This window comes from Hippopotamus amphibius, chromosome 5 (assembly GCF_030028045.1).
Source record: "Hippopotamus amphibius kiboko isolate mHipAmp2 chromosome 5, mHipAmp2.hap2, whole genome shotgun sequence".
Lineage (NCBI taxonomy): Eukaryota > Metazoa > Chordata > Mammalia > Artiodactyla > Hippopotamidae > Hippopotamus > Hippopotamus amphibius.
The window spans coordinates 35,781,443-35,796,182 of record NC_080190.1 but is presented as its reverse complement, the minus strand read 5'-3'; the positions used below and the strand labels follow the sequence as shown (position 1 = coordinate 35,796,182).

Here is a 14,740-nt window from a genome sequence, read left to right as displayed (position 1 = left end):
TCTGTTTTCATTTTCTTTATTTTCTTCATATTACCTTTTTCCATCTCCCTCATAATTTTACTTCTTACTCCTTTCTTCCTCTCTCCCCCTCCTCCTTTTTCTTTTTCTTTCTTAATCCTACCATTAAGGAGCTTAATAAAGCTGGGAGGCACAAGAGTGTGGAGGAGAGGTAGATCCAAGTTAGAGGGCTTAGGAGTGCTAAGACTGACAACAGGAGTGACTGCTGTCCTTGGCAAAAAGAACCAAATGGAGATGGAATTAAAAGAAAGCCACTGTGATATCAGTCTGTTAATGGTCCCATCCCCTTTGAGGAATGGAGATAACTGAAGGTGAGACTCCACCATTGGTGTGAATAGACTCTTCCACAGTGATGTTTGGAACAGAACCAGTGTAAGCAGTTAAAGAGCTCTGATTTCAATAAATGTTTGCTGGTTTTGCTAATTCCAAGCCAGTGTTCAGTAAGTATTTATGAACTTCTAGGTACTGATTTTTTTGGAGCAGGGAGATGTGGTTGAAATAGACATAAAAGTAATAGAAGAGAGAGTTTCATCCTTATGGAGCTTAACAATCCTTTAGAGAAGCACAACACCCACAAACTGGCTAGGAATACTTGTAAGACAGTCGTGTGGAAATAACTGGTATTTCAAGTCAATTTTAGATGGAAATTAAAAAAGCCATTCCTGTCTCTCAGTTATGATCTGTAAAGCACTGAACATATAAAATGCGTTCATATTTATTTGTTCGCAGTCAGTGCTCATGTATTCTGCCAAACAAGGAACGCTATGATGAGTGACCTAGATCTACAGATGGTTAGCTTTACTAAATTGGGGAAGATAGTAGAAAATGAAGAAAGTGGATTCTGAACTTGCATTTCAGTTTAACAGGGGATATTCTTACTGTTGAAAGTAGATCCATTTTCTTTACAAGAAGTTATCTCTGTCGCTCTCCTATTGCCCCTAATAAGATGATATAGAAAACAGTCCTTTACCAAGTTGGAAATAAGTTTAGTTGTACATTCATTTCCAAGACCACTTACATGAATATGTTTGCAGTCTGAAGAGTATGTGATTTGAAGATAGCTCCGATTATATACAGATAATCTTTCACAGAAAATTTGAAATTTATTGTTTGCTCTTTTCTCTGTTTTGTATGAACTTTTATGCTGTTAACTAGCTTGTAAGCTCATTGTAGGATTGTGGATAGGATCACATAATTTTTAAAAAAATTTTATGGTAGTATGGTTGATTTACAATGTTGTGTTAGTTTCAGGTGTACAGCAAAGTGATTCAGTTATACATATAAATATATTCATTCTTTTTCAGATTCTTTTCTCATATAGGTTATCACAAAGTATTGAGTAGAGTTCCCTGTGCTATACAGGGGGTCCTTGTTAGCTGTCTGTCTTGTATATAGTATTGTATGTGTGTTAATCCCAAGCTCCTGATTTATCCCTCCCCCACAGGTTTCCCCTTTGGTAACCATAAATTTGTTTTTGATATGTGTAACTCTGTTTCTGTTTCATAAGTTCATTTGTATCATTTTTTAAAAATTAGATTCCACATATGAATGATATGATATTTCTCTTTCTCTGTCTTACTTCACTTAGTATGGTATTCTCTAGGTCCATCCATGTTGCTGTAGGATCACATAATTTATAAAGCTATTGGCAAAGATTCTGTTCCTTGGTTGGTTCAAAGCAGATTAAAACTGATCCCGGGTACTTTCTTTCTTCAAACACAATTATTATTTGACAGCAAAGAAATTCTCTTTACAAGCATATGGCTCACTAGGGAATTATTACGAAGGCATACTTATAAATATTAATAAACATCTCAAATCTTTTTGGTTGATATACTTATCAAGAATCTGCACTTAGAGGCATTAAGTCCTGATTGACATTTCCTCATCAAGATAATTTCTTTAAGAGACTTAAGTGAATAAAAAAGTCTATGATGAAACATTTAGAATTCTGAAATCTATTATGACAAGTATATAGAACTGTTAAAAGATTTATATAGAAATAACTAGTTAGTGTAAAATACAGTTTTAAAGTATGGTGGTTAATATGCAGTGGAAGTGAGTAACGGATAGAAAATTTGATGAGCTAATTTTTTACATATTAATTTTTCTAGTCTTAAAAGAGGCTTAAAATTATTTTCCCTGATTATTAATGTTAAAATTTAATCATGCTCTCTTCTTGTACTTTGGTATTCTAAAACAAGGAGATGCAACTAATGCTTGTCTTTAGCTACTGGACCACTGTGATATAACTTGAATTTTATGATTTCAGAGGCCTGGATTTAATAACTTGATAACGATAGTATTGTCCACCTATATTTGTTTTTCAAATTAACTTACAAACAGTTTAGTGGTGAGATGCCAAGAATGGGAATTGGCAAAAAATAAAATTCATTTTGAAAACTTTAATCTCATATGAGGTGATATAATGTTTTTTATCAGTATCAGTGATTATTTAAATAAGGATACCTTAAAGTTTCAGTAGTGTTTTTATGCTCTTGACTTCATAAAGATATTTCATAGCAGCATATTATTTTAACATTTTTATGTGAAGTAGTATATCACCAAACATAAAGTGGGTGCTAACACTTTTATTTATGTTTCAGTTGAATTTCTGCACTTTTCCTTCTTTTTTTTCTGGTCTGTGATCCATTTCTGTCTTAATAGGGTGGCTGACAGTTCTTTTCAAGTATACTTAGAAAGGCAAAAGAGCCCTTTTCACAGTACTTATAAGGGGTCATGCTTCTGTTTTTTAGTTTGAATTTGATACTGCTTCATGAATTGCTGGGTATGAAAGATTAGGAAGTAGGTCCAGTGGTCACATTTTACCTGCCCACCCGGACTGTGCCCTGAGGTCAAACTCCTGATATTTGCTGTTCTGAATAGAGGAGTTGATGACAAGTATGAGCTGATACAAGGGGAAAGTTAGAACCATATCAAAGCTGAAGGCAAGAGAATTGGGACTCAATAAGAGACTGTAGCTAAAAGATGGATCATCAGAATTGCCCTCTTCTAAAGAAGAGGAAATAGCTGACCTGTGAGTGAAAAGACTTTATCATCCTGCCAATCACATACTTGCTAATGGAAGCCAGTTATCTCAACAACATTTTAAGACCTACTGCCCCTGTAGACAGTGTGGAAGATTAGCAGTACTGGTACTGCATTATGTGAGTATACTACCTCACTCAATTTTAAACATGCTATTTGAACATGATTTGTCTGTGTATACTTTTTTTTTTATAAGTAAAGCCTACCATACTTCTACCTCTGGTTCTGAAATGAAGTCACTGAATGATGAAAGATTTTGATGTACTTTTATGTATCTGTTTTCTTTTACAAAGACCATCTCTTTTGTTAAATATAATCTTTCAAATGGATTTCAAAAGAATTTCAAAATATGTAAAATTCTTTTGTATGAAAACCTTAAAAATTTTAAACTATTTTTATTGTAAGACCCTTTGTATACTATATAGTATTCAGTGATACTTTTTTTAATAACTCGTTCTTAATACATAGCAAGATTCCATTAATATCACTGGAAAATGAGGTGTCCCATATAACTGAATTTTGCAGGAAACTAAAGGTTAGTTTTTAATCACCAAAACTTTTAAAATGTAGCCAATTTAGCAGGAAACTTTAAAAATATATCTCTCACCTTCATAGCTTCTTAGTGAACATAATTCTCACAGTAGACTGAGCATCCATGGCTCACTAATAATACTAAATCCTCTTTACCTAGTCCTATTTCACTTTGTGATAAATTAGACTGGCAAGATATTATTGCTGCATTTGACAGTATCTTGATAATGCTTCAGACAATGTGGAGAGGTTGAGATAGGTTGAATGATAATGCAGTTAGGTAGGTTTGAAGGTAATAAAACAATCTCTTCCCCCAGGAATGTTGGTAATGTATCATTATCACCCTAGAGCAGTATTTCCTGAAGTGTCTTTCCAGAAACACTGATTTCTCAAGATGAGAAAATATTTCTTTAAAAAAGATTCCAAGTCAGCTAAGTTTGGGAAACACTTTATACTCTAGTCCCCTCTTAGAGACTTACCATGTGCATTAGAATTGCAAGGACTGAGAAATTGTGCAGTAACCCAGCATTACCTAAACTCATCACAGAATACATCCCTTACTAATTTGGGGTTGTATTACATGAAACATACTTTGGGAAATGCTGCTTTAAATCAAGATTCTGGCAGCACCCTCTAGATGTCGGTCTTTGACAGTTCGAGATCAACATATTTTTTAAATGATGACTTGAATAAATACAGAGAAGAAATACGAATTTTATGTGTATGAATTACACAAAGCTAAAAGAGTTACCTAAGATGATAGAAGACAGAATCAAAGTGCTCTCAGTAAACTTGAGTGATAAGCCAAAGCCAAAAAAGTTAAATTTAGCAAGAAAAATATTAAGTGCTGTATTTAACTTTTTATAAAATTAAATTTTAAAAAATACAGGATATAGGAAATCTGACTTATGAAAAAGATCTGGTCGTTTTAGTTAACCTTCAAATGAACCAACAGTGTGCTGGAAATTCTTAGACTGCATTAATGAAAATGTGGTATTTGGGTTAGACCACCATGCTTTGGGGCTCTTAAGACTGTGCCTTGAGTATTGCATGATGGTATGAACACTCACAAATTGGAGAGCATATGAGAGAGAATTACAAGGGTAGTGAAGGATCAGATACCTTGTCATGTGAAGAGCCTTTAGAAAATCTGGGAGGAGGGTGCTTCCCCTGCAGTCCAGTGGTTAAGACTACGTGCTTCCACTGCAGGGGGCACAGGTTCGATCCCTGGTTAGGGAACTAAGATCCCACATACCCTGTGGCTTTTTTAAATGAATGAATGAATGAATGAATAAATAAATAAATAAATAATCTGGGAATATATAGTCTAAAGCCTTAGAGAGATATACCTTTGTAGTGAAAATCAAATATGTGGTTCTTACTCGCCTACCATTTTCTTCTGCCTATTACAACCCTATGCCATAAAAATTACAATTTTTCTTTATCTAAGATTAGATTCTGTTTTGAAGTGTTTTATTTCAGGCAAAATAGGGAAAAGAGGAGTGATCATTCCTCTGAACTATATGTAGAGAATTTGAGAGAGAATTCTAATAGAGCAAAATATATTTGGATCTCATAGCACTTTTCAAATAAATGTTTTATTGAAATATAACATACATTCAGGCAAATCATACTGTTGCTGATTTTTGACAAAGTGAATACATTTCTGTAACACCCAGATCAAGAAAAAGAACTTGACCAGTAAATACCTCAAAAGTGACCTCCACCGCCTCACTGTGCTTCTCCCTCTCAAAGAATAACAACTGTTGTGACTTCTAATACCACAGATAAATTTTGTCTAATTTTTTTTTTTTTTTTGGCTGCTTTGGGCCTTTGTTGCTGGGCCCAGGCTTTCTCTAGTTACAGTGAGCAGTGGCTACTCTTTTTTTTTTGTTTTAATAAATTTACTTATTTATTGACTGTGTTGGGTCTTTGTTGCTGTGCTCAGTCTCTCTCTAGTTGCAGAGAGCAGGGGTGGGGGGGGCTACTCTTCCTTGCAGTGAGCAGGCTTCTCATTGTGGTGGCTTCTCTTGTTGCAGAGCCCGGGCTCTAGGCTCGCAGGCTTCAGTAGTTGTGGCTCGCGGGCTCTAGAGAGCAGGCACAGTAGTTGTGGCGCACAGGGTTAGTTGCTCTGAGGCATATGGGATCTTCCTGGACAGGGCTTGAACCCATGTCCCGTGCATTGGCAGGCGGATTCTTAACCACTGCACCACCAGGGAAGTCCCTAGGGGCTACTCTTCGTTGTGGTGCTTGGGCTTCTCATTGCTGTGTGTCTGATTTTGAACTTTGTGTACATGAAATCATGTAGTATTAACTTTTTGCTTCTTCCTTCTTTTGGTCAGTATTATGTTTGTGAAACATACATGTAGCTATGGTTCACTGATTCCCTTTGCTGTGTAGTCTACCATTATATAAATATACCATAATTTATACATTATTGATGTACATATGAATTGATTCCAGTTTTACTGTTACAGATTGTGCTAACATGACATTCTTTTGCATGTCTTTTGGTGAACATGCACACATATTTGTTGAAGTATTTACCTAGGAGTGAAATTGCTGAGTCAGTGGGGTAGGTATATGATCAGTTTTAACAGATACTATGAAGCAGTTTTCCAGAGCAGGAGTACTAGTTCATACTTGAGCCAGCAGTGTAGAAGAGTTCTTGTTGCTCTGCATCCTTGCTATCACTTCATGTTAGTTGCCTCTTCCTTTTCAGCCATTCCGTGGCTGTACAATAGTTTTACATTGTGGTTTTATAAAATTATAAAATTGAACTTATGACTTGGTGACTTATAAAATTGAACTCCTTTTCATTTATTTATTGTCTATTTGAATATCCTCTTTTGTGAATAACTTTTTCAGGTTTTTTGCCATTTTTTTTCTATTAGATTGTCTACTTCTTACTGATTTCTAGAAGTTCTTTGTATATTCTGAATATGAGTCCTTTGTCAAATGTGTGTATTGAAAGTATCTTCTGCTCTGTGGCTTGTCTATTCACTTTTAATGGTGGCTTTTGATGAATAAAAGCTCATAATTTTAATGAAATCCAATTTATCATTTTTCTCCTTCATGGTTAGTTCTTTTTAATGTCCAGTTTAGGAAGTCTTTGTCTACCCCTGAAATTATAAATGTTTTCTTATAAAAGTTTTATTGTTTTACCATTCGTATTTAGGTTTACAGTCCATCTGGAATTGATTTTTGTGCATGGTATGGGGTGTAAGTTTCAAGATTCATTTTGTTCCATATGCAATTGACCCAGCACCATTTATTGAAAAGAATTCTCTCTCATAGCATTTTAATGTAAAATAATTATATAAAACACAAGACTTTGGAACATAAATATGTGCTTCTAATATATAAGTAAAATGGTTTGGTTGTCCCCCAGTTAACTGTATGCTTATATCTCATGATTCGTGCCATTCCTCATGAGCAAATTAGTTATAGAGTTGAGGTTTTAAAATAGCAGCCTAACTATACCCCCACCACATCAAAAGTATTTTTAAAAATAAAGCAGTTCTAGAGCAAGTGTTCGTAACAGTACAGGTAACATAAAAGAAAAAAGCTAAGCTACAAGCCCATGAAGTCAGGAAGCATGCCTTTTCTGTTCACTACTCTACGTGTATTGCTTAACCCTATTCCTGGCACGTGGTAAACAATCAATAAATGTTGAATAAGTGAATGCAAATTATTCAGCTATATTTCAAAATATTTTTGGTGTACAGAAACATCTTATTAGGAATTGGGATAGTCCGTGTAAGTTAATGTTCCATGTAAAGAAACATACTTAAAAAGCAGTAGATTTTTTTAAAATTTCAGTTATTTTTGATGAGAGTATTTCTAAAAATACATGACATATTTCTCTGCCTTCTCAAGTAAAAGTGTAAGCATTACAGATATTTCTTGATTTATCTTGACCATCATTGGGGATACTAAAATAATAATATGTTATTTCTAAGAATTGTTGTCATTGCTCTAAAACCAACTGCTCTTTTGTGGATAAAGAAATATTTTGAACACGGGAATTATAGGTATTTAGACAAAGGCAGTATATGCCTTAAGTGAGTGATCAGCAATGACTAAATATAAAGCAGAACTTAAATAAAGCAGCATTTCCTAAACTTCTGTTATTTGGAACAGTCAGTCATGAAGGAAGTAAATTATAGTCAAATTGTAGGAAATCCTGAATATTGTGTTCCTCTCTTGTAAATTCACTATTGCATTAGTGCATTGAAGGCTTTGAGAAGTCCTATAATAAAGGTGTATCCCTTTTTTCCCCCCAAACCTGTTTGAGTACTAAATACTTTAAAAAAAAAAGAAAAATCTCAGACTTCCCTGGTGGTGCAGTGGTTAAGAATCCACCTGCCAATGCAGGGGACATGGATTCGAGCCCTGGTCCGGGAAGATCCCACATGTCATGGAGCAGCTAAGCCTGTGCGCCACAACTACTGAGCCTGTGTTCTAGAACCCATGAGCCACAACTGCTGAGCCCGAGTGCTGCAGCTACTGAAGCCTGCAAACCTAGAGCCTGTACTCTGCAAGAAGAGAAGCCACGCAATGAGAAGCCCCCTGCACCGCAACAAAGAGTAGCACCCGCTCATTGCAACTAGAGAAAGCCCGTGCACAGCATGGAAGACCCAATGCAACTAATTTATTTATTTATTTATTTAAAAAAATATCTTACTATCCTGAATATCAGTGTTCTGTAGCACCCAGTTTGAAAACACTGAATTACATGGACCACTATTGCATTGCATTACTCTGTGAATTCCTACAACTATGTTCTGGTTAAAACAGAGGGCTGTGAAAGCAAATAGATAAGCCTTTTAGTAGATAGATGAAATTTAAATATTAAAATACAAAATGATGAAAGGGACTTCCCTGGTGGCACAGGGGTTAAGAATTCACCTGCCAAAGCAGGGGACACGGGTTCGATCCCTGGTCCAGGAAGATCACACATGCTGTGGAGCAACTAAGCCCATGCGCCACAACTACTGAGCTTGCACTCTGGAGCCTGAGAGCCACAACTACTGAGCCACAACAGCAACCACACAGCTACTGAAGCCTGCTTGCCTAGAGCCCATGCTCCATAAGAGAAGCCACTGCAATGAGAAGCCCTCACCCCACAGAGAAGAGTAGCGCCCACTCACCGCAACTAGAGAAGACCCGTGAGCAGCAAGGAAGACCCAACGCAGCCAAAAATAAATAAATACAATAAATAATTAGTTTTTTTTAATGATGAAAAATAGAAAGTTTTCAAAAATAGTTTGTTGAACTACTTTTTTAAAACATTCAGATGGTTTTATGAAGGATGGTAATTACTAGAGGATTAATGCTGCTTAGATTCAGTAAACCAGTCAGTCAGTCATACAGAATAACTTGTTTCTAAGAAGCATGAAACAGTAACACAGAATTGCTTGTGAAGAATGAAGAGATTTAATGGGGAAATTAAAATACCAGCTCATGTGGAGTTCAGATCCTAACAGTTGTCAGATTCCTTAGTGAATCATCAAGGCTATTGCGCAAGCCACAGTGTGCATACTTGGAGGGAAAGAATGTATTCGCTACTTTTAAATTTTGAAAGACATTTTGATAACATAATCAAGGTAAGTTCTATATTTTGTTTGTTATAAAAAGCATCTCCTAGTATTAAATATATTTGAAGTGACTTTTTTTTTGAGAGAATTTGCACCTTTGCTAAGATTGAAAACCTAATACCTTCCAAAATAAGAATCTTAAAACAAAGCCAAAATGTCACAAAGAAAATAGTATTACTACTTAGTGGTACTAAAAACGTGATGAAAAAACTTCTAAGTCCTTTAGAACTTACAGAAATTTTTGCCAGGTGGTTTACTTTACATGTTAACTTAGCTGTAAGCACCTTCCGATACAAAAAGAGAAGAGTTAGGGGAACAAAAGCTGCTTTGTTCAGTTTCTCTCTTTTACCTGTCACGAAGTCCTCCCTAGCAGGCAAAGGAGGAGTTGTACACCTAAAAAAACTCTTTTACCTTCCATCACTTTTTTGATCTGACATAATTCAAAGAATATATTTTTAAGAAGTCATTTTGCGACCCTATGCATGCATCTTTTTTATTAATGGTACCCAGGGAAGAGTCTCTGCCTCCCAGAAGAGTCAATGGACCATTCTGAATATTAAGCCAGTTCTTTTTAGTTAGTTTGTGGTTTTTTTTTTTAGTTTTTTTTTTTTTTTTAATTTTATCCATTTCTGGAACTTGACTATCCATATCCTGATCCAATGTGATCTCTTACAGTTGGAACAAGAGTATAGTATATGCCATTTCTTAAAGAGGCAACCCATAAAACTGCTCCTCCTTTCACAGATCTGTTTTCTTACTTATGTATGTCATCAACATACATGTCATTTTCTTTCATGATAAATTCCAGATCTGAGCTTCTCAATACAATATGCCTTATGAGGAGACTAAGCAGCTATTAGGTGGGACTGTTACTGATTTGACTACTCTTCTGTTATACCACTTTGTAGAGGCATCTGCTAGAAATGATTTGCAGCTTTTTATTGTTGTTGTTTTTTTTTTTTTTTTCTTTTTTCTTCAATGTTCAACTCCACGAGCATGCATTGGTTATAACATAGATTGCATTGCATAAAGGTCCTTATGTGCCTATAGATCAGAGATTCTAACCTTGGGATCATGGGTTGGTTTTAGGAGGTTTATGCAAAATTTTGTCTACATATGCATATTTCTGAGAAGAAGGTCCAGTATTTTCAACAGATTCACAAAGGCATCATATATGACCTAACAACAGTTATCTCACCACCACTACTCTTGGGAAACTGAAAGCTGTCCAGATGAAGCCAGATCACTAAGAGCTGTCCCATTTCCAGATATGTCTTTATTTATTAAACAAATATATGAGCACCTGCTCTGGGCAATGTTTTAAGTGCTGGGGATACAGTGGTGAAGAAGATCAGCAAGATCCCTGCTCTCATAACTTGATTTGTTGGAGGGGGATCCATAACAAACAGTGATAATTTCAAACAGCTTTAGATAGAATTTCAAATATGTTTAGATCCTGTGAGAAAAATAAAACAGGTGAACGTGAATAGTGACTGGGAGTTAGGTGGACCACTTCAGATTGGGTTGTCAGGGTAAACCTGTTTAGGGAGTAGATACCTGAATGAAATTAGGAGATATGAGGAATATAGTATTCCTGGCAGAGGGAGGAGCAAACGCAAAGAAAGTCCTAAGGTGCTGTCAGGGAAGAGAAAGTATGGCTGTAGCGTAGTGGGCAAGGGGAAGAGAGGTGCAGGTGAAATTGGGAAGGTTATCAGACCAAGTCATGCAGGACCCTGAGGGCCTTGTTGAGGAGTTTGGGATGTTAAGTATAATGGGAAACCATTCAAGGGTTTTAAGCAGGTTAGTATCATCCTCTGAATTGCATTTTTATTTTTTTTGTTTTTTCTTTTTCTTTGAATTGCATTTTTTAAAAAATTATGCTGCCTATTCTAAGGAGGATAGATTGAAAAGGGACAAAATTAGACTCAGGAAGAACAGTTAGGTGATTATTTTGGTAGACTAGGGTATAGATGATTGAGTGCTATTACGTAATTACTGATGCTGTGGTTCACTGTATTTCATAGTGGCTTCTTCATGTAGACTCAGAAGTTTCTGTTTTCAATATTAGAGATAGTTGATTTTATCCACAGCCACTAGTTTGTTTTTATCTCAAAATACTGAGTTATCTAATTATATTTTCTTCTTCTTTATGGAGCTAGAATATTCAAATATATAGGATAGCATCACATGCATTTTGTGTACTAACCTTATCTTCTCTCCTGTCTTCACTTTCTCTTGGCCCTGATTTTTCTGTTATTAAGTTGTATTTATCTTGCATGTATTTTTGTAAGTTGCCTTAAGACACCTTTGGAAAAGGACAGTGTATAAGTAAATTAAACATTTGTTAGTAGAATCCTAGAACTGTTTGTAGTAAAACAGTATGGATGGATTTTCATATATTGCTTCATTTCCTAATTCATTTATTCAACAAATGTTTATTGAGTGCCTTCTGTAGCCAGCCACTGGGAGAACAGAATTGAACAATAGACAATAAAATAAGAGCTAGACAGTTTGAGAGGTGAGTTAGTTGGTATCAAAGAAGATAAAGTTTTGAAGATAAAGACCATTAGATTCAGAAGGCCATCTTGGCTAAAAGGATGGAAATTAAGGAGTATAGAAAGAAAGCCACTGAAGCCAGATGATGTTTTGAGGAAGACATCATCGTGTAAGAAATCAGGAAATAGGATGGATTCCTGCTTCTCTTAATAATTACTGTATGATGTTGGGAAACTTTCCTGAATGATTTCAACTGTATATTTTAATGATTTAATGAAGTCTGTGTGGAAAAATGGTGTATAATTTACTTCTGGGAGAGATCTTTTTCATGGCATGCTTAATCTTCGTTGCTAAAATTAATGAATTGTGTGCAACTTGCATTGTAGGGGTGTTAGTTGATTGAGTCAGCAGGTACCATCTCTTTGTGTATACCATACTGCATCAGGGTGATGGCAAGGCTGGTGTGCCAGGTCTAAATCATGTTAAAATATGAGGCGCATAGTTCCTTCTAAAAATACTGCTTAATAAGGAAAGTACCCTGGGAACCCACCTCCTTGTTCTCATTATCCTCCTCACCTAATTTCATCTGCCCTTTTATACATAGTCTGACAGTCTCTCTCTAACATACCCCCAAATGGTTATACAATTTAGGAAAGGGGTTCAGATGTATTTCACCAGAGAAAGATAGAAGACACCTGATAAATATGTACTTGTATTTAACTCAAACTGAACAACTTTGGATTCTACCTAAAGGGACATAAACAAGCCTTGTAAGTTATGAAGGAATTGTTAGGCCATAATTCTTGCCTTGGAGACTGGGCGTCTGCCAAGACTTTACTTTGAAATTTCTGTCTTCTGTTAGTAATCTTAAGGCATCATAACATACAATTCTTTTGCCACTAGTCCAGTTTATTCTTTTATGATGAGGAAGAAGGCACTTTTAAATAACAATTATTTCCACTATAATTAAACAAATCTTCTTTTGTTTGCATTGTATTTGTTACTATATTGTATACACACTCTGCTTGCTTAAACATGCCCCTGTGACTACTTCACAGGAACTTTCTTTAGAAGTTTTAAAGTCTTTGACTTCTTAAAGTATTAATGGGATTTGCCAAAGTTGTAGTATCCAAATGCTTGACTAGATATAGTAGTAGGACAACAAGCTTGTTCACACAGCTCCTCCAGCAAGCATTTTTTCCTTAGACAATCCTAAATTCATTTGAAGTGCCAAAGAATTAAAGGAAGACATTTTTGGGTTTACTTCTGAATATAACAAGATCAGACATCTCACAAAGTTTACCTTTAAGGTCCAGATATTAGAAAAGTATGCTGCCCTTTGGGAGATCTTAGATTAGGAAGGATTAGGCTGTACCTAAATGACTTTTGCCTTTCAATGTCCTAATTGTGGTGCCTTACAGTTTATGTGCTTAACTAGGTATATAACTTATGCTCATACCTTCTTCAGTTATTGATATAAATTTTGAACTAATTGATTTTTGTGATTATCTTAAGGGTAAAGGTTTAGAACTGTTTTGTAGTTTGGAAAATTACTCTAAATGATTTTTTGAAAACAAGGGAAAAAATCAAACACCGTGATAATTACAAAAATGATACCTGCTCACAGTTCTTTTTGGTTTTTTAAGTAATTACAGACTCACAAGAAGTTACAGATACAGTTGAGAGAGGTCCTATGTATACTTCACCCAGCTTCCCCCAATGGTAATTTTTTGTATAGTTACCTACAATTATAAAAATCAGGAAATTAACATGGCATACTCCCTGTTTAAAACACACAAAAACTCTAACATGGAGAAGTGCATAAAGAGAAAGCTCTCATTTTTTCCTCCTCTGCAATCTCTCAGAATCATTGGTGTGTTTCCCTGTAGACCTTTAAAAATGTACATTTAAACACACACACATGCACCCACTTGTGTGCACACGTAGAATTCTTTTCTTGGCAGGGGAAATGGATCATATGTGCTATAATTTACATCTTTTATGCAATACTACATGATTTCATATTGGTAAATATGGATCTACTTTACTCTTTTTCTCATCTTCATAACATTCTATAGTATAAATATACCGTAATTTATTAAACAAGTCCTCTTTCGTTGGATGTTATGGAGTCTCCAGTTTTTCTGCGTGTAAATAATGCTGCAGTTAATATCCCTAGGCATCTATATTGAGCAATAGTGTAAGTATTTCTGCAGGTCTTTAGAAGTGGAATTACTGGCTACTGCCAAAATAATGCTCAGAAAAATTAGACCAATTAGAATTATTTTTAAGAGAAAAAAGCCTAAGTTAGCAGTATGACAATAAACAAAATTAACAGATTTATGGGGAAAAATTATTTGTGTAAGTATGCACTTCAACAAATATGGAATATTCTTATAAGTATTATAGTATGATTAATTTTGAGGTAAATTTTCAATGTGTTATAAAAAGGAGTGAGTCTGTCTCCATAGGCTGGGAATTATAAGCCAGTGCATAGGGTAAAAAGAGGTGCTCCCAAATTTAAATGTGATCCCAAATTTAATCATTAATGTTCTTGCTATTTTTTTCACTGATAGGCATAGGTTAAAATTTTTAGAATAGTCTGCCAGCAATAAAGAATAGTGATATTCTGGCTTTTAATAAATATTATACACCCATTACTTATTAGATATAAAATCAGTATTTGACACTTTCCAAAAGGGAATTTTATCCTTCCTCTCAAAATTAATTCACATTTTTGCCAAAATTCCAGTTATTCACTTATAAGTAATATTTTTCTCTAATATTTTTTCTTTTATTAAATAGAAATGTTTCTCTTTTTAATCATAGATTTCTTTGAGTTGTGAGGATGATTTATGAGAAGTTTAAATATTTAAATAGTTTGTCAAAAAGACAGCAATAATGTACTGTTTGTTTCACATACTAATGAATGTTATAACGAGAAACACATATTTGCTGTTATGATCTTTTTGCTACGTGAAACAAAATCACCTAGATTGCCCGTACTCTATTTGCTGTATCTAGTGTAAATTTTACAGCCGTGTTCT

At 35.0% G+C, this 14,740-nt stretch overlaps 1 protein-coding gene across 6 annotated transcripts in view; it reads left to right on the top strand.

Annotated features, from left to right (window-relative positions):
* The window catches only part of EXOC6 (exocyst complex component 6), a 230,532-nt gene that overhangs the window by 197,367 nt on the left and 18,425 nt on the right, over window positions 1–14,740 (top strand). The gene's annotated exons all lie outside the window — the stretch shown is intronic.